General features: G+C 43.6%; 1 protein-coding gene across 2 annotated transcripts in view; it reads right to left on the bottom strand.

Moving 5' to 3' along the window:
* PRKG1 (protein kinase, cGMP-dependent, type I) overlaps positions 1-21,342 on the bottom strand; it is a 1,350,404-nt gene that overhangs the window by 823,163 nt on the left and 505,899 nt on the right. The gene's annotated exons all lie outside the window — the stretch shown is intronic.

The following is a 21,342-nucleotide window of genomic DNA, read 5'->3' as shown; positions in this document are numbered from 1 at the left end:
AATGCACCATAGTTATTACAGATTAAATTTAGTACTGGTAATAACAGATACTAACTAAATACGCAGTAACCAGCGCTACTGCACAGTAGCACCCGCGCATGAATTTTAAGATTCTAATTGTAATTTTCATTAGTGCAGTAGCCCAGCCCTTGTCATGTTCCTCAATCACCCCATAGCCCCCCCTGTTCTGCTTGTTTCCCTTGCCCCTCACCCACAGCCCCTGCCCCCCAGCTCTGCTGGAGGGAGCCCCCAGCTGCGTGGGCTATGGGGCCAGGGACCCAGGTCCTCAGCCCCCTGCCCCTGACAGGAGTAAGGAGTTGGCTCCCCCGCTACTGCCTGCTTGCTGCAGGCTCAACTGGAGCCAGCTCCCAGCTGCAGCACACACTCTCAGGGGGAAAAGGAGACTCATGCCCCGCAGATCTGTGCTGGGGAGAGGGGTGTGCTATGGGCTTGTGCTTCCTGCCCTGCTGCCCTCCCCCGGGGCCTCCGCAGCTCAGTGTGTGAGACCCAGTGCTGCAGGACACAGTGGGGCTGCACAGGAGAGCTGCTTGCCTCTGCAAGTTCCACACAGCTATGGGAACACTTCTCCTGCACAGGGGGATAGCAGTGAGGGGCACAGCCCTGTGCCTTCACCCACGCTCCCTGTGCATGTAGGAGAATTGTCTCCAGGGTAGTGCAGAGCTCACAGAGGGAAGCAGCTTTCCCACATGGCCCCACTATGCCCAGCTGCACTGTGGTCATATACTCTGTTCAGCAGAGGCTCCAGGGGAGAGTAGCAGGGTGAGAAGTATTAGCCCGTAGCATGCACCCACCCTGCCCCCACCCCACACACATTTCTGGGTGGTGCAGGTCCCCCATCTCCCTGCCCACCAGAAGTGTGCCCCATGGCAGGGAGCCAACCTCACCCCCCCGCCCCTGAACAAGCCATCCACAGCCTTGTTCTGCTCCCCACCAAGGCTTTGAGGCTGCATATTATGGCCCCAGGCTGCACACACAGCCCAGGAGGGCAGCAGCCCCAGCCCTGCCCAACTCTCTCCCTATGGGGGTGGCAATCCCGCCCCCCCTACACACTTACCTGAAGAAGCTGCTGTCCAGCCTGCCTGGGGCCATGTGCACATACATGCACATGGCACCCCTGGCCTGACTGCCCTCTCCTCCTGCTCCCTCCCAGCCCCCTGCAGACTGAACTCTGGCACTGTGCAAAGGGCTCACTGCAAAACTACAAAATCCATGGGTTTCTCTGCTAAAATGATAAATCTGCATTTTACTCTAGTAAAGTAGGAAATCCATGGTTTACTCCATTTTTCCATGGGAAACAGAAAACCTGGATCCCTGCTGATAACACAAAACATCATCAAGAAAACCAAGCCTCTCTCATTAGTTCAAGCTCTTCTTAAACAGCTTTTTCCAAGGAAGGAACAGAAGAACATTACCAGCTGACCTGCTAATTAGTTCCAAAAAGCCCTAAGCAGACACTATTCTGTCTGCCTTTGTCCCAGTGAAATTTGAGAGACACATACAGACACCTCTCAGCATTAGCTAGTATGAGGATGGCATGACCGTGACCAGATTCCAGCTGGGGTCCATGCTATGGGAGAGAGGAGGGGCTTATCTCCACCCCCGGCTTGAGCAGCAAGTGGGTGGGGGTGGAGAAGCGGGAAGCCAGGCAGACGCTTCTGTGCCTGTAATCTCCACCATCTTCTCAGTCAGCTGGAGCTCCATATAGGGAGAAGAGGGGTGGAGTAACTCCTACTTTCTGGATCAGACAGCCCAGCCCAGGGATGAAAATCCTGCTGGGATGCTGGAGGACTCTTAATTAACTTAAACCAATAAAGGGTCTGGGACACAAGTTCCATAAACCAGTTTGACCCAAATCAGTTACATCTGATACTGCGTTCAATGAAATTCATCTTCAACCAGTTTCAGCCATTTTGGAACTGGTTTATGAGCACTGAGCTTATGTTCTGTTATAGGTTTTATACCAGTTTCTGATCACTTAAACTGGTTTATGTGTAACTTCTGTCTTTAGCCTTAAAAACTAGCATTATGCATTTGGGCTGTGACAAGTAAGATCATCAGTAAGTATGAAGTATGTGTCTTCCTGTATTGCAAGCACATACTTTTATAGATTCAGTTTTTCACAAGCTACCAGACCCAAAATTTGTGTAATTTTCTTAGATATCACAATGAATGGGAGTTTATATACTTTATATTTATATTGGATGCTATTGATATGTTGTCCCTTGCTGGTATATTTGTTTTAGATTACAGTTCTTTTGATGTTTGCTGGACACACTGATGGTCTCAATTTTAATTTTATATATTCACGCTCTGGTAAAATATTAGCCTGAGTTCCTGTGTCCAGTTTAAATTAAACCATTGTTCCTTGAACTTCTGTTGGCAAAATCAAGTCACTCTCTTTGATTTGGCTTGATTCTACCAAATATTATATATTGGTAGAATCAAGAATTGGTAGAATCAATTCTATTGCTAGAATAGAATTGTAGATTCTGTAGGTTTGAAGAACTGTAGAATTCTGTAGAATTGCAGAACTGGTAGATTCTATTGGTAGAATCAAATGTTATGTGTTTGTGTGTGTATGCACACACACACACAGAGTTCTTTTCTTATGCTTTCAGCTATATGCACTTATTTTTGTGTCTGGAATCTGCAGCTCCAGCCCAAATGATTCCTCCTGTGACAGTTAAAACAGCAGTTTTCTAACGCAACATAATGTTTGGGGCCATGCTGCCTTCCATACTTGGTACATGGCTACTTATTTGCTCTCTCCCCCTTAGCATTCCTTTTGTCAATGGAAAATTATTCCTGTGAGGTAACTTATTCTAGCCATATTCTTTCATGCTTACTGCATGGACAGCCTTTTGTAGGGGCAAGTCTCCCTCATGCAATAGTTAAAGATCTCCAGAATTCATGCCAAAAGTGTGCACTGCAGCAGTTTCTTTAATCTTGGAGTTCCCCTGTGTGCTCCCCCACCCCACCCCACCACCACTGATTGACTGAAAGGCCCCATCATTTGCCACTCACCACTCATGCTTGTCACCTGCACCTGAACCCACAGCTGTGGTTTCTGCTTCCCAGCTATGAGGCGCAGGCAGTGAGTGATGGGGCCCCCTCCACCAATCAGTGGTGGGAGGGGCATGTAGGGGAAATTCCAAGATTAAAGCTGTTACACACTTCTAGCACCTATTCTGGAGATCCCTAGAAACAGTTTTTATGGTAATGCAGCATTTGCAATGTCACAGATAATTTTGTCTCTAATCAGAGACTTTTGTTAAGTTCCAAAACACATAGGGTGCCAATACATATGCAGTGGCTGCTCTGATGTGCTGTAATTGCATTGCATTGGAGCAGACTCAATTAATTAAGCCTCGGCTACACCACAGTCTGATGGCTGGGGAATTGGCTCTGAGGTCGGACCCAGACAGTAGTGGTTGATGACAGTGAGTCATTATGGCACTCCATAACCAGTGGTGTCTCCCAAGGCTCTGTCCTTGGACCAGTTCTCTTCAACATCTTTATCAATGATGTGGACATTGGTGTCAGAAGTGCACTGGCTAAGTTCGCCAATGACACTAAACTTTGGGGCACAGCATCCACACCTGAGGACAGGCTAGTGATCCAGGCTGACTTGAATAAGCTTAGTAAGTGGGTGGACACAAACCTGATGACCTTCAATACTGATAAATGCAAGGTACTCCACCTCAGAAAAAAACCCCTGTGGTATACTTATAGGCTCGGCAGCACTACGCTTGCTAGCACCACTGCTGAAAGAGACTTGGGGGTCATGACTGACCACAAGATGAACATGAACCGCCAATGTGATGTCACAGCTAGTAAAGCAAATAAAAATCTATCTTACATCTACAGATGTTTCTCAAGTAAATCTCAGTATGTCATCCTCCCGCTGTACTTGGCCTTAGTGAGGCCATAGCTGGAGTACTGCATCCAGTTCCTGGCTCCACAATTCCAGAAGGATGTTGAGAAGCTTGACAGAGTCTAGAGAAGAGCCATGCACATGATCAGAGGGCAAGAGAATAGGTCCTATGCAGAGAGGTTGAGAGCCAGGAGACTCTTCAGTCTGGAAAAGTGAAGGCTCAGGGGGGACCTGGTGGTGCACAAGGGGTGTTCATCAGGGTGTGGGAGAATGTCTGTTCACCAGAGCGCCCCCAGGAAAAATAAGGACCAATGGTCATAAACTCCTATAAGACCATTTTAGGTTGAACATAAGAAAACATTACTGTCCAAGCCCCCAAGACCTAGAACAGACTCCCTCCAGAGGTTGTGCAGGCACCTACTCTGGACTTGTTCAAGAAATGCTTGGATGCTTATCTTGCTGGGGTCCTTTGACCCTAGCTGACTCCCTGCCCCTGGGGCAGGGGGCTAGATTTGATGATATTCAAGGTCCATTCCAGCCCTAATGTCTATGAATCTATAAATTACTGCACTCCAGCATCAAGTGTATCAGTGTCTCTTCACTGAAAAATGGTGGCAGGGGCCCTTTAACACTTTAGTTAAAGCACTTCTGTTGCCATTTTTCAGCGTGGGGTGCTGATACACGTGACACTCCAGGCGCTTTAATTCAAGTGCTCCCCAACCCCAACACACTGCCAGAGCACATGTATAAATGCCCATAGTTTTTACTCAGCCTCTTTAGTTCAGTAACATACTGATTTATACTTTCTCCTATTGTTTGTATGCATAAGGTCTGAAGGTCTCATTCTTTTTTTAACATGTTGTATTGGACAGTATTAAACGTAACTACATATTTTGGCCTTTTTCAAAGGTAAAGGTGTTCTAAATAACCAGAGCTTCCTCCTCTGCAATATGGAAGAAGATAGAGTATTTGACTTGGTCAGTTTTTAGTTCTACCCCTGTAGTTGCTAGGTGTGGCAAAGTACAGTTGGGGTGCTTGCCACATGGCAGGGGCTGCAGTAGTCTGGGACAAAGCCAGCAGAGAAGACAGCCAAGCGAAGCCCCTGAATGTCATACTAAGGTGTGTGGGAGGGCACTGTTGGTGGCTGCCACTTTAAGAGAGAAGCCAAGCAACCAGCAGGTGCTTGATTGCGGTGGCCTTTTTAGACCTCTGGCCACCTATATAAAGAGAGCAGTTTGCTGCCAGGCAGAAATATTGCCTGGCTGCAAGGTTGAATGTAACATACTGGAGGTAAGGGCAGGAGCTTAAAGGGATGGTTTGGAGGCTCCTGGTCCTGGGCATGACCTAAAACTGCACCCTGCTGGGAGTGGGTGGCCTGGTGGGGCTCTCAGTTAAGTGGGAGCAGGAAATGCCAGGCCAGTTACCACTCTGGTGGAAGCTGGGTAGGGGCACCTTAACCCCAGCCCTCACATTTGGGTGGGTCATTTATTATCAGAGGTCGTTAGGGCCAGGCACAGCTGCAGCCACCTGAGCCCTGTGGGGTGCAAAACCCCAAGAAGTGAGAGTGGGGGTCAGGTATGGCTATGGCCACCTGAGCCTACTGGGGAGGGAAGCTCTGTGGCCCTAGTGAGGGAGGCAAAGATAAGAAGACCCAGTGAGGGCTTGCCCCAGTGAAGGGAGGCCAAGGGATGTCTTCAGATGCCTGAGGCCACAGTTTGGGCCACAGGCCGAGTAAGGGGGCTCAGTCCAAGAGACAGAGGTGAGTCCTGACCCCAGTAAGCCCTCCACCGCTGGGAGGCCGAGTGTGGGTTGAAAGTAAGAGCTATAGTAGAGCACAATGACCTACTGCTCCAGCAGGGGAGTGAGTCTCTGTGAGACCCTGGAGCACCAGTTGTGGTGTGGGTAAAGAATGAGTGGGGGGGGGCATGCACAGCTGTGGCCACAAGAGCTCTGTGGGATGCAAGACCCTGAGGAGAGGTAGTTAGGGCCAGGCACAGCTGCAGCCACTTGAGTCCCACAGGGGAGGGAAGTCCTGTGGCTGCAGTGAGGGGAAAACCAGAGGGCTGGGAGCCCAGTATATATGAATGTATAGAGTTGCCCCAAAAGCGGCCAGGACAAGGTTAGGCCTGGTCAGGTAATTGGCTGGCTACTACCCCAGTGAGGGCTGTGGGAGAGGACCAAAAGATAGTACGTCTCCCACCCAAGGTATGAGCTAGCTAAAGCCTATTGCCTAAGGGGCCTGCTCCAAGAGGGAGCAAGGCAGTACAAGTTGTTGACGTGTGAAAGAGACGCTGTGAGAGGGGGTGGAGTGTGGGAGGCCCTAGTAAGAGGAGGGTGGCATGAATGTGTGTGTGTCTGAGGCTTAACCTTGGTCCAGCTGTAGGCCAGGAGCACTGTCATCAAGATGCCATCTGCGAGGCTTGGGCTGCGGTGTAGGTGAGGAATGGAGCTGCAGATAGCAACCCCTGACATCGGGGCAAGAATGGGCCTTAATTAACAACATAATTAATTAATTAACAACAAGGTGGGACAGGCGAGACAGGTAGGTGGTGTGCCCAAAGGCAGGTGGGGAAACTAGCACTGTAGCTGGTCAAGGACCCCTACTTTGCCACACTAGGTACCACTGAAACCTTTGTCTAAATGCTCTCCAGTTCTCTATTATATTGACATTGGAAGGGCAGGAGGAAGGTTGCAAAACTTCCATGACTAGCTGCGCTTTTACTTAGACTATAACTCTGCATAAAGATCAGTTACAGACGCCTTTGTCCTGCCATGTGGCTGTGTTGCTTCACTTCCTCTGTTTCCGGCTTCTGTTCCAGTTTGGATCTTGAATTCTTTCAAATCCTTTCTATTTGCCACTACTGACACCATGTCATGATCATCGAGTTCAAAAAACACAGGTATACAATGAACAAGAAGAACTAAAAAATGAACCTTATTTGGAGCACTGCAGTGCAGATATTACCTCTCTCTATAGATATTTAGTCTTTTTCTAACTAACAGCAACTACCTGAGGGAACTATTTCCCAACACTTCTAAATTAAGGACTGTCTCTTAATTTTATAAGTGTTATTACTACATCCTCTTAAATTCTGTGACAGTATATTCATCTAATTCCAGCTGAACCAACATACAAAGAATATTCCTCTTCACATTTTGCAGAAGCCTCGTTCTCAAGATTCAACTTCCATCTCAGTCTAACTCTGAAACATGTTCCTATAACTGCATGAATCTCCTCGTTAAACTTGGAAAATCAGACCTCCATATTTGTGTATCAGGTCCCCCATAGGTATACATGGGTATAAGGAAAGATAGATTGGTTTGAATGTGGCCTTTGACCTATAAGTAGGGATCTACTTAAAATACACAGAGGCAACGTAAAAATTATGGGCTGCTTGTGGCACTTGGCACCATTTTCACAGTCTGTTCATGGTGAGTCCCACCTCCCCCCTTTACTGATTGGCCAAGGGGCCCTACCAGCACCTCCCCTTGCCACTCATTGGCAGAGATGACTGCCTTTCATATGGCTCCATCCCTTGTTGCTGATTGGTGGAGACAGATGCTCTTCATGGAACACCACCCCTCACCACTGACTGGTTGAGAGAGGTGGGGCTGCACAAAAGGTAGCCCTCTTGTCCAATCAGCAACAGAGAGGGGAAAGGGCAGTCACAATTTTGGCTGCTCCCCTTCATGATGGTGGCTCCCCCCTTTTCCATGGTGGGCTACGAGGATGGGTTTCAGCAGCCACTGGCTCCCATTGGGGAGCCAGCATTTTATTTTTAGTAAGTTTTTGCTTGCTTGTTTGTTCTGTTTTGTTTTGTTTTTTCCTTCTGTGATTCTATTCAAAGTTGTGGGGAATGCAAGTATTCACAGCAATTGTAGAAACCACCTTTTTTCACAATCACCCCGAAATTGTGAATTGATTAGACCCTATGTATAATCTGTCTAAGTAGCCTTCAACATTGGTCCCCCACCCCCATTTCCAACTCCAAAATTAGTCTACATTTGGATGGAAGACTTATTTTGAGAATATAGGACTACTGCTCCTTCTGTTTAAGCTTTTCTTTTGGCCAGTAAATCCATAAATGCCAAAACAGTACAGAATTCCACTCCTTTTCAGGAAGTCCCTGTTCCTTTACAAAGCACTAAATACTTTCAAACTTGAGAAATAATTAGACATATTCAAATAATACATTTTTAAAATCTGTTGCAGGAATGTATAACAGCAGCCTATGAGATAGTAGAAATCAAGAGAGAGCTCTTTAATATTATAGCAAATAAAGGTATATACCAGCTCTCTGATACTATAGTAAATAAAGATTTTCAAGGGCTTCTCTCTCTTAATATTGTATACTAATAAATGTGCAGCTTAATTAGAATTTAATTCCCACACTGTATAATTAAAGACTTGGAGTGTCAACCACTAGAAACCCATAGAGTACCAAATGCATCTCCCACAGATGTAAATGGAGTAGAAGAATGACTCAGAGTAGCACAGGTGTAAACCAGACGGGATTAATTTTATTCATTTGCTTCATTTTTTCTGGTTGGCTCATGAACAGCACACTTTTCAGGAAAAGGTGGGGATTATACTGTAGATGAAGCCAATCAGAATCTAAAAGAATTAACAAGTGATCCAAATCAATTAATGAAGCCAAAAAATAGCTTGAAATTTGAAAATTTGTACTGTAATTTCCACAGATATCTAAATAATGTGAACAAAACAAATAACATTTTTGTTAATACAAAAGGAGTGCTAAAGACCCACTGTATTTTTGCAGAAACACTACCAACTTGAAAACAGGTTGAATTTAAAGCTTCTCTGATTGTACTCTGGTCTAATTTCTTTCCAAACACTGCCTTGTCTATCAGTCTTAGGAGCCTGTATTTGTTGGATAGGTGGCAGTATCTGCCACCTATCTTCCACAAAAGATAAAGAGTCCCTTTATAGCAATTCTGCTTTTTTCTTAGAGTTGTAAAAAAATCTGTTTTATATGAGTTTTTCCTTTTTTTCTTTTTTTTTTCTTTTTTTTTTGTAGGAAAGGAATGCAATTAACTGTGTTTGTCTTGAGGGAAGGGGGAGCCTCAAATAGTATTTGAAATTGTTATTCTTACTCGTATTATGATGAAAAACTTCATCAAATAGAATTCTACAACTTTTCCCCAAAGATTTACCTGGACTCTCCTGGAATTTCAGGTCCCCCCAAGTGAGAACATATTATCATTTTGTCTCATATGCCCATCCTGGTTCTGCACTGTCTCAGAGGAGCATAGCTGTTTTTTAATTACCAACATTCTCCTGGGAAAATCACTGCTCCCCCAGGAGCAACCATGAATATACAGATGTTTAGGGGTTTTCTGCCAAAACAAAAATGGCCACTCAAGGAGAAAACCTGGGAACAACCAGGGTTAATAACTCCCAGGAGAGTTTCACCTGGGAAGGCAAAAGTCTACTATATGAGTTCTCTTCTGAAGGAAACCTGTGCACGGACCTCCAGCATCTCCCAGCTCTCATGCTCTGGGAAACACCATGTGGTTCCCTGGCTTTACAGCATTGGCACTACAAGGTTTCTGCTCTTCAGAAGCTCAGTATCATCTGTTCAGGCACTTTCAGGTAATTTTTTCTACTAGGAGAACAAACCTGGGAGAATGCTCTCAGATTATTTGAACGTGTATACACAGCCTCAGTGGAATGGTCATGTTATTTATTTCATTGCCATGTTTTTCTTGATGCCCTGATAAAATTCCAGATTAGGCAATGCTAACAGAAGATATGCACTTTCATCTAAGGAGGCAAATGTTTCTTTTAGTATAACACTGAATGATCAAGTGATCTTTTGACTCCTTAGGAAGAAGAGATCATGACTTGAGTTAGGCACATTACTAAGGACCACTAGAATTCATGCTGGAATTTCACAGCAAGACAGCTCCTTTAATCTTGCAGTTCCACCCCCCAGCCCCCACCCCCTGCCACTGATTGGCAGAGGGTCCCATCAGCTCCACTATTCACCACTTGCTGCTGATGGCCAGAAGGTGACAACTGCAATTTTAAATGAGCTGTAGTTTTTGCCTCCCGTTTGGCCAGCAGCAAGCAGCAGGCCACCAGGATCCCTCCTCCAATAAGTAGTGGGAGGCAGAAACCATGGCACATTTAAAACTGTGTTTTTTACCTCCCTACCAATCAGGGGCAAGCAATGGGGCCCCCTCAACCAATCATTGGGGGGGCACATAGGGAGAACTGCAATATTAAAGAAGCCGCCACACCACACACATCCAGTGATCCCTACACATCTTCAGTGATTTGTGTGGTGACCCCAAACTTGTGAAGAAGTGACAAATCTGGTTGTAAGTCTGATACTGAGTCTCAACTATGCTATGTGCATACACACAATGTAAATTGTTAAACAATACTAAGAAATTAAAGAAACCTAATTTACTAACTAAACCAAAGTATGGGAAACTTTGCTCTATCCTGGGCTCTATCCTACTCTGTTCTGTTGAGAACTGGCTTTGGTGGTATTTTGTCCACAGCTTTGTAGTCAAAATAGAGCAATGAAATATATATCCACAAGCATGTATCTCTATCAAATACAAAGATCCTCCAAAAGATATTACCAAACAAATCTCATTTCTCATTGAAGAATAAAGACACAAGAATATATCCTGTAACAGCTCTGCTTACCCACTTAGCCTGCAGCACAGATGGAAGGAGTCCATCCAATATATTCTCAGTCACATTTTTTGATTTTGGAGATATTTTACTAGAAGAGGTTTGTGTGAACACAAAAATGGATTGTACCACCCCAGCCTCTCACATATCCTAGTCATCTACATTATGAAAAGTAGTTTCATTTATGCACTAAGCTGATGTGGTTATGCAAAGCCTCCGAAGTCTTTGCTTTATCAGGTCAAATAATGTACACCCTCACAAAAATTGCATTGTTTATCTCATTCACTAACCCAAAAACTGCCCCCAGATTAGTGTTTTCAAAATAAAAATAAAAAGGTTGAATATTATTTTGATATAGCGCAAAAAGAATGGTCTGGAAACAAGACACTTGAATTGTTCTTCATAGAAACAACTCTGCAAGAGTCAATCTGAACCTGCATAAATGTCCTGCACAAATCATAATGTTTTATTTCTGTCACATGGTAAAATGGCTTTCCATTCCTCAGGAGGGTCTTTGTTTCTTTTCCCAATTCTGTTATTTAAAATGCTCTCCACTTACATTGGAAGAACTTCAGCATTTTTATGCAGTTTCCTCTCTACCTTACCATAATGTATTCTTTTTTTCTGTCTGGTACTCTGAAGGTTTATCGCACAAACTGAGTTAAGAGTAGGAACAACAGGAGAAAAATACCCTTGCAATTAAACTAATGATCCAGTTTCTAAAAATGATTATAACAAGCAGTTCCCACCCCCACACACCTTCCAAAAAAAAAAACTAAAAAAAAACATTTATGGGCTGTTTTTTAAGGAACTCTCTATAGCAATAGTTAGATCAAATGCTGAGGCCTGTCATGCTGGTATAAATTTGGTAGAATTCTGATATCAGTTTACAAAAACCTTAAGCAATAAACCAGTTACAAAAAAGAAAAAAGGCTGAAGTTTAAGAACAGTTAATTGGTACCTTTAAAAATACTTATGTTGATCTTTTCAAGATTTTTTCCCTTAATACTTACCAGGCATGTTGCAAGAGAGGATATCTATTTTATATGCTATAATTCATTTCAGTTTTCAATTCAAATTATCTATTTTATATGTAGACTCATAAAATTGGATACCACTGTAAAAGGCACCAAGTGTAAATATGTTTAGATGTTTATTACAAATCTGAATGTTTCTCCAAAAGTTACTTGCAAGATCCTGTTCTCTGAGGCTAGGGACCGACATTACACATAAACTGGTATAAGTGATCAGAAACTGGTTTAAACCTGTAACAGAACAGAAGTTCAGCACAAGTAAATCGGTTTCAAACAGCCGAACCCAGTTTAAGATGAACATGAATGGATATAGTATCAGACTTAACTGATTTAGGTTAAACCTGTCTATCGGATTTCTGTCCCAGATTCCCTCCCAACTCAAGTCATCTTGCAATCCACCAGTATCCCAGGATGCTTTGCAACCTGCCCCCTGTAATCTGTCCCTTGCAAGGCAGCCCACTGAAACACGGCTCACCCGCTGCTGCTCCAACCCAGTGCCTAGCTGGCCCTGCCCCCAGGCTGTCAGAGTCATCAACACTGTTCCTCTGCCCAGCCGCGGCCCCAGCTCTGGACAGCACGCAGCCCAAAGTGGGGGGTGGGAGAGACAGGACACCAGGAAGCTAACACAAATGCTTCTCTCAGGGTTCCTGTTGGCCCCCTTCCCCATCAGCTCCAGACTCCATAGTGGCTGATCCGGGACTCGTCAGACCCTGAGGGAAGTGTCCATCTTCGCTCCCCTTATGCCCTCTGCCAGCTCCAGATTGCCTGCTGGCATAGCTGGGGCTCTGCAAACTCTGAGGGGACCATCACTTTTGGCTTCTCCCAAATTTCCCCACCTTTCTTCCCCCCTTCCCCTGGCCAACTCCAAGCTGCATGTTGTCCCAGCTGGGGCTATGCAGAAGAAATCTGAAGAAAGTGTCAATGGTGGCTCTCCATGCCCTCCTCTGCCTGTTTTAGCCAGGAGCCAAGACTGGGCAGAGGGGAGGTGGTCTGACAGAGCTGAGTCCTCAGTTCCCTCCCTTCTCCCCAGCTTTGGCTTCCCCCATGCTACCACTGGCCTTGCTGCCAGACATGCCAGGACCCACTCTGGAAGCCTAGGGCTTGGTGTGGGGAGAGTCCTCAGTGACAGCAGGGGGTTGGGGGTATGTGCCCTTAAGCCAATCAAGGATGGCCCTGGCTTGACTGCCATCAGCAATGTCTGACATACTGGAAGGTGTGCAGAAACACCCTCCAGGCTTCTGGCTTTATCCAGTGCAGGCATCTGTTCCCCCACCTGCCCCAAAGGAGGAGAAACCTGTGTTCCATTGTCTCCTGATCCAATCTAGGCAGTTTAGAAAAACCTCCATAGAGTCAATCGATTCCCTGTTGGGCTTTTTGACTGTCTGCACTTAGCCTAAGACGTTGTCCAGTGCTTCCTTAATGCAATGGGCTCAAAGGGAATCAATCTCTTCTATCACTCTCCCTGCCTTTGGGCAAACACTGAAATGTGATGTTTTTCTTGAGTTGGTGGCAGCAAAACTGGATGCAGTATTCCAATACTGGTTGCAGTAGTATCAAACACAGAGGAAATAAGAAGTTCCTTCACCCCACTCAAGATTCTCTGGTTTATACATACATGAATCACATTAGCCCTTTGATCATAGAGGCACACTGTAGCTTACATCCACCTAGATCCCCAAATTCTTCAGTCCCTGTCTCCCAGGAGACATTCTTCCACCCTGTACCTAGGGACTGTATTCTTAGTTTTTCTATATGTATTTCCCACTAGTAGCAGAAACATCAAGTTCTGTTGTCAACATTTAAAGGATGTTGAGTAACTGCAGAAGGCTCATTGAAGGGTCAGAGGAATGGTTAAAGAAGTGTAAAACTTGTCTTATAGAGAGAGAGTCTTCAGGAATTCAATCTATTCAGTTTATCAAAGAGAAAGTTAAGGTACAACTTGCTCAGAGTCTCCAAATACCTACAATAGAACTTATAATAGAACACAAATGTGTAAGATGTAATGGCTTGGAGGTGAAGCAAGTTACATTCTGGCTCAAAATAAAAAATTAAATTTTTAACAATGAAGATACTTAACTGTTGAACAATGGCTGAAGAAATAAGAAATGCTATCTACAGTGGGCTATTTACAAGGAACATTATTTAGGTTCTGACATTTGCTACCTGTAGCAGGGCACTAAGGTGCCTGCTACTTGTAGAGCTGGGATAACTACCCAGGTGGCAGTTGCTAGGGCAGCCGGGGGGAACTGGTGGCCCACACCTGCCAGCGGTCAGCTGACCAGAAGGGGTAGGGCCTGGTTCCCATTTAAACCCCAGGGCTGAGGCCAGGTGGGGAGTCTCCTGCCAGCAGCCAAGGGGGAAGGAGCTCTCCCAGAACAAGCAGAGGGGAGAGTCCAGACTACAGGTACAGCCTGAGATTTGGGGAAGGATGGAGCACCCCTAGTGTGGCAGGAATAATATTGGAAGCAGATGGCTAAGATTTATGTTATACCGCAGGGGCTTGTGTTTTGTTTGCTGTTTAACCAATGGCTTGGGTGAGGCTATAAGGGGATGGAGGAGGCCTCATAGGGGGTCCACGGCAGCATGGGGACCCAGGCGCCAGAGAGGGCGCAGTATTGGGGGTATGCTGACCCCAAACACCAGAGAAGTCACTGTATTGGGGGGTGCTGACCCAAGCATCAAAGAAGGTGCTGCTTTAGGGGTGTGCAGACCCAAGCGCCAGGGAGGATGCAGCATGAAGGTGTGCCAACCCCAAGCCCCAGAGAGGGGGCAGTGAGAAGCCCCAGAGAGGGGACAGCGATTGACCAGTGCCAGTGAGGCACATGGCAAGACAAGGGCTGTGGAGAGCCCGAGCGCCAGTGAGGCGCAGGGCGAGACGGAAGAATGTCAGTTACATCAGCGAGGCTTGGGGTGTGGTAAAGGGGTGGTTGGAGCCATGCATAGCCCATAAGGCTAGGGTGCACAGAAACACCCATTACAGAAATGAGGCCAGTGTACAGGAGGAAAACTGTGTCCAGAGAGATGAAGAGGCAGCCTACCTATTATATATATTTGACATCAAAGATGTGGCGGGCGAGACTTGAGGGTGCTTTATAGACTAACTGAACATGGAAAGGGGCATCAGGGGAGATCATGGTGACCCCTAGGATGCCCTCCTGTTACACTACCCCACAACTTGTTCATGTGGGAGTACTGATACCTTTTCAGTATTCCCTATGTTTACACTAGGGAATATAGCAAACATGGTTATATTTAAATATTTCAACTAATGCATATGAAAAATAAAGTTGAAGAGCTGTCTTGGACTTCAGTTTCAAAGCAGGAAAACAAATAAGTGTGTGCATATGCACTGTCTTCCATTGCAGTTAATTCATTAGGAGACATACACAATCTTTTTTAATGGATGCTTTACAAAAATCATAAACTAAAATAGGACAGACAATCTAACAGTAGTGTTAATCCATTTCAAATGTATCAGATGCAACCTCATGAACTGTTAGATACTTTCATTCTTCCTGTTATTTACTAACCAAATACAGGTCCTACTTTAAACTCAACAGCATTCCCTTTGTAATAAAATAAAATGTGAACAGTAAATCATACTTATCAATTTAAAACATTTCAGGGATGCTCTGGAACAGTGGTGCTCAACCTTCTTGCCTAGTGGGCTGGATGGGCAGTGCCTAGTCCAACCACAGATCAGACAGTGGTTTGGATCCAGTGTCCAGGTCTGTTGTGGCAGCCACCACCAGCCATGGAGGGGTGGGCCACTTGGCCCTGCAGTGGGGGAAGGGGGCTTCACCCAGTTTCATGGCAGGAAGGGATGGTAAGATATGACTTGGCTCCATGTGGGGAAGAAGGAGGCATGACCCAGTCCCCCAGGGAAAAGCAAGCATGGCCCAGCACCAACCCAGCCCCATAGGGGGAAGGGGGTATTGCCCAGCATCAAGGAGGGGAGGAGGCATAGACCAACCACAGCCTGGCCCTGTATGAGAAAAGGGGTTGTGGTCCAGCTCCATAGGGAAAAGGAGGCATTACCCAGCCCCACAAGTAAAAGAGGGCATGGTCTCGCCCCACCTAGCCCCCATGGGGGGAAAGGGGGTATGGTCCAGCTTCATGGGGGAAAGGGGGAATGGCCTGGCCCCATAGAAAATTGAGAGTGTGGCCTAACCTCACAGAGGAGGAAGGAGGTATGACCTAGCTCTGACAAAACACGGGGGGTTTGAGGGCCACTGCTCCCCCACTGCCAAATTTTCTGACACTTGGGGAGCCCCATGAAGCAAATGCAATGGTTCCATGGGCCACATTTGGTGCACGAACTGGAGGTTGAGCACCCCTGTTCTAGAATGTATCAAAGTATACAGGCCTAATTGATTCTCATGTAAATCTCAATGGAGAAGTAATAGGAATACACACAAGGCCTTTGGTATCCATTGAGAATGGGTCCTAAGGCAGCTGTTTTTGTGCCCCTTCCCCACCTCCAAAGCCCTGGTAATTCTGGATTACAGTTAAATATTTGTATCAGAGAACTCTACATACTAATAGCTTTATAATCACAAACTGAATTGCAGGGCAATTAAAATTTTTCAATCAGTAAGTGGCTCGGCTAAATCGGGTATTATTTGATTAAAATGGTATTTTTTGTTTCTAAGATAGTCTACCTTGTGCACAGAAGTATGCTAAAGCCTATATCCTGTGTCTTAATCATGGCATTTCTATATTACAATTAACAGTTAAAGTAAATTCATGAGAACTTACATTTTACTTCCTAAATAAGGTCATATTTGACTTCCTGCCATATAAAATGCTCCTTGAATGTCTCTATAGTAAGATGTTAGGCTTTTTACATATGAAGTCAACCATAGGAGGCATATTTCTGAGTGAACCCTTGAACATTAAAGGTCTTTCCAAAAAGCACTACGTTTTGGCAAATTTCCAAGGAAATTCTTGGTTTGCATAGAGTCTAGAATACTACTGAAAAGCAATATTTTCTGTGTCAGTATCAGGATAGATTTGTCAGTTTTTCCACCGAAAAAGGTCCTGAAATACAGAACACTTCACTATCAGTTCTCCTTCTATAAGCCTGAAACATCTCGTTATCTGGATTTGGGAATATCTGCATGCCCTGATCCTGGAGGCATGCTTCAGAAAACTATCTGACAGTACATCGAACCATTATGTATACTTTTGGTGCTTTTCAAGGCCAAAGTCTTGACTGTTATACTAGCAACAACTAGAGCCTACACAAAAATACTTCTGTTGACAACATTTAATTGCAATACAAAAGACAGATATTAATCACTAGGGTGCCAACGATTTCTGATGTTATCTAGAAGCACACACTTATATTCAGTGAAAAGATTTAGGTTCAGCAGTGAATGAAGTAATCCATGAAAATTATTTTTTAAAGAAAACATTCAGAACTTTTACAGGCTGAAAAGTTATATATGAATCAAGTACTTAGGAATTCCTCAACCAGGAAACTTGCCACACAGGATTATGGAGAAATATGGGAAGGATGAGACAAATATAGGTAAGTTAAAATAAATTTTGACTAAATATCAAAAAGTTTGAGTTATAATAAACTACACCAAACCTCAAACTTCTCAAGTTGACCTGTTATTAGTTATTAATATAATTCTGTGCACTGGTAATATAAAACACAACTTTTGCATTGAGCATAATATAGTACTTGCTAGGAAAATGGATCACCCCAAAACGTCCTGCTTTCTCTTGTCCTCTGAAATACATATATTTTTAAAAACAACCACAGGCTAAGAAGAGTTTTTATTATGATGGGAACATTTAGTTCTTTATCACATCGAGTTCATCCAATTAAAAATTAAATAACATCCTTAACTGAATTGCATTCAAGTTCCTCAAATAAATCGGACTATAAACTAAATAGCCTTAATATGACTTTCTCAATTAGTAAGATGATTTCTTTTCCTTCCAATAATTAAATGGCCATTTTCTGTTTCCTATGCAGAAGAAAACAGATTGACTTGACTTCAAGAAATTGTCAGCATGCATGTAATTCATGTAATGGCCAATAATCTAGTGGTACATTACTGTCTTTCACTTTTCTCCTTACAGCTTAAAACACTGTATGAAAAAAACCTACTTGAGGTTAATTCAATTTAAAAAGTCTTAAATAATTTGCAAGCAGAAAATGACTTGTCATCTCATTTTTAAAGCTAAAGGAGTATCTATCAGGTTGTCTAAAAGCACAAAGAGGTGTGCTTTGGCGCCAGTCATGTTTTGTTACTCTACAACAATAACTTTCTTCTAATTTACTGTCAAACATTTAATGTCAGGAATGTCAATGAAGTTTTAAGCTATGCTTTTCGTCTGGCTATATAGCTACACTAAACATATTGCACTGTCCCTGTGCACTCCCATGCTGACACTATCTGCTACGCTGCTTAATTGTTAATTGTTTACAAGACACATTTCTCCTCTTTGGTCAAAACTGAAGATGACTCATGGTTTTGTTCTTTTCTCAATGGTCAATTTTGTCTTATGAAAACGGATGTCACAAGTGATCAGTATTATCCATACTCAAATTATTGTGAATCTTCGTGTATTTAAAATCACTGACAAAAAAAACTGAGTTCTCCCAGGAGGAGGACATGATCCTTATTCCCTCCCACATGCTTGCACAAAGCAATCTAAATTTTAAAAGCACAAAGTTGGCTTCTGCCAGTATTAAGGTTGCCCATTCAACTTTAAGCTGAACCCCTATAAGACAGTCTTAGGGCCCCTCGACATGTGCAGGTAAAGGCATGCTAGAATCTAACTCATGATCCATGCAATCATGCCTCCTACCCTGACGCATCAAACATCTGTTGATTTAAACATTAGTAAATATCTATAAGAAAATTGATGTTGGTTAGAGTCTACTAACAACAGAGCTAGAACTCTAATCTGTCTCTACTAATTCGTTATTCAAGTTTCACCCTTTCAAGACCAATGATTTGAATTTTATTCTATTTTTAAGTTATTCCAGGAGAAATAATGAAAATGAAATGTGATTCTCACTTTTTATAGTGAATGAACATTTGTCAAATTTTTATACAATGCTAATTGTAATAGTCTTTGATATTGAGTTGACCTGAAATCAAGAAATAATAAATAGAATCTCTGAGGTCTGCAACATTAAAACAATAGTAGCACATATTAGATTGGGGTGGGCAAAAGGTAGCTGGCCAGATGTGGCCCGCCAGGCCATCCTATCTGGCCGGGGGCCCCTAAAAAATTTAGAAAATTAGTATTTATCTGCCCCTGGCTGCCTGGCTGTCATGCAGCCCTCAATGGCTTGCCAAAACTCAGTAAGCAGCCCTCCACCCAAAATAATTGCCTGCCCCGTATTAGATTTAAACCAAGAATTTCTTCCTCCAGAGAAAGGATTACTGAAGACAGGAGCAAATCTGAACCTAAATTTCTAAAATACCTGAGAAAAGACTTATAAAAATACAAAAAGGAAATAAAGAAGCTGATCTGTGAATAACAGCCTATGGGCAGAGAGAATCCTTGGAGGATTGAGAGTACCTGGAAAAAAAGTATAAAGAGTTTTCATGCGGGCTTTCATGGTATGAATTTTAGTGCAAAAACCTCGATGACAGGAGTCTGTTCACTAAGGAGAAATGTAAAGCAAAATATAAAGGCCGTAGGCCAATGCCCAACAGAACACAGAGGAGGTAGTCAGGGTAGTTTTAAGCAAAATAAAAGCAAGGTTATTCGGAGATCAACAAGGCAAATAAAGGAATGTGGGTTAAATAACAGATGAAAATCATGATGTTTTCAGAAGTGATACTATGTAAAAATACCTTGGCTAACATTGTAGTGCAGCACAAAATAAACAAGTACTGCAATAAATAAGCCACAGGGGCACAGACAATGGGTGAAAGACTAAGCAACAAGAAAGAAATATCTATTTGATGTCATTCAGGATCAGATAGCAATTTCAATCATATGACTAGAAATCCAAAGAACTATAATAGCATCAATGCTTGTATAACTACAATAGAATCTGACCAAACCTTGATATCAGTTCTTTCCTCTGGTAAAAATGCCTGTAATGTTATTACTTACATTGTTATAATATTGCTACTTGAAAAAGACTACTTATAAATCCCTGATAGATCCAAGTAGGAGTAAGAAGCATTCTTTTTCAAAGGGCAAGAAATTTAACTGCAATTAGCATAGGTGAACAGTGTTTGCTAATGAATTATTCCAGGGCAAAGTGAGATTGAGGGAGTCCTCTACCAGTGTCAGCATAGTGCAGATACAATTGGCAACGATTGGCAATGATTTCCCTGGTGACAATTGCAAATAAATCCTGAACTAAAGTCTTTGGTTTAAATGAATATTTATAGCCAACCCATTACAGACTGGAGGATCCAGCATTTTTCTCTTGTTATTAAGTATTATATTTATGGTAACACAAAAAAATTCCAGTCAGAACTGGGGACTTATCAAGCAGGGCAGCATACAAATGGTCAGACCACATCATCATCATCATCTCAGAAGGTTTATAATCGAGGAGTTTTGCAAATAGAATACATTTTAATCTACTTCAGATCTAAAATTCATGTTTCTGGTCCATAAAATGTTCTGAAACCTTCCCATCAGCACCAATGTCAACCTCTCTAATAAAGTTAAATTGGAAGTATTTCTCTTTATTGCTGAAATCTTCTGTTACATTTTTTTCTGGAAACCATTCAGAGGGTACAAGACTTATTTAAGGAGCAAGGGAGTGACTAGTATCCACTTCACAAATGGGGAACTCCAGTCCAGGATATATTTTTTACAGTAATAGGCAAGAAATACTAATGAAGTGTACACTGAAGTCACATAGGTGACTTGTAAGGCCATCAACCTCTTCACTTTTTTAGCATAATCCATTAACAAACACTTTTAATCTGTGACAGCTGAGCTAAAGATCAGAACAAAATTCATGCTTATGCTACAAGGACTTCGTTAGTCCCCTTTGATTAGGGACTTCTGTGAAAAATAGCAGGAGACCAATTGTTCTTGTTCATTTAAAAAAAAGTAATGATTTTCTTAAAAGTGACACTGAGTGGTTTGCATTCACATTTACACCTGAAAATTTTTTGCTTATTTTTATTATAGATTACCACTAGAATTATTATAACTGACAGAGATTAAAGATTTTTATTCATTATTTTGTTTCTATTTCTTAACTTTATGCAATTGACAGCAAATTTCACTTAAGTTTTGGTGGACCACTGCAAGAATGTATTTATAGGCAAACAGCAGCAGAGTGAAAAAAGGACACTACCCCTTGTGCCAGATCGACTGCTCAAGCAGCATCCCACACTCACTTTTTAAAATACCCCAAAATCCATGTTCTTCCACAATTAGAACAAAAAATGACTACACGCATGCGCACACACACGCACACTATGGGCCCTGTGAATTGCCAGGCCAGGCCGACCAGTTCAATGGAGGCAGGCCCGGCCTGGCATGATACGCAGTCCCCACAAGCAGCGCCAGCCCCTGGGTGACAGCACAAGCGGCCCCAGTGCTGACTGAAATGGCACAGCCCTGCAAGATGCTGTAGCAAGTCAGGCCGGTCCCACTACAAATGGCACAAGCGCCGCACCCTGGGGAGGGCTGGCAGCAATGTGGCCTGAGTGTCCCTTGCCCACTGCTGCTGCGGGGGTTGAGTTGTGGGCCCTGTGCAGGGGGGGCTGGGACCCTGCAGGGAGCGGCTGTGG

The sequence above is a fragment of the Gavialis gangeticus genome, unplaced genomic scaffold, assembly GCF_001723915.1.
Source record: "Gavialis gangeticus isolate Ggan-Ray unplaced genomic scaffold, GavGan_comp1, whole genome shotgun sequence".
In the NCBI taxonomy this organism is placed as follows: Eukaryota; Metazoa; Chordata; order Crocodylia; family Gavialidae; genus Gavialis; species Gavialis gangeticus.
Note: the sequence above shows the minus strand (reverse complement) of the source record. Positions and strands in the feature narration are given on the sequence as shown.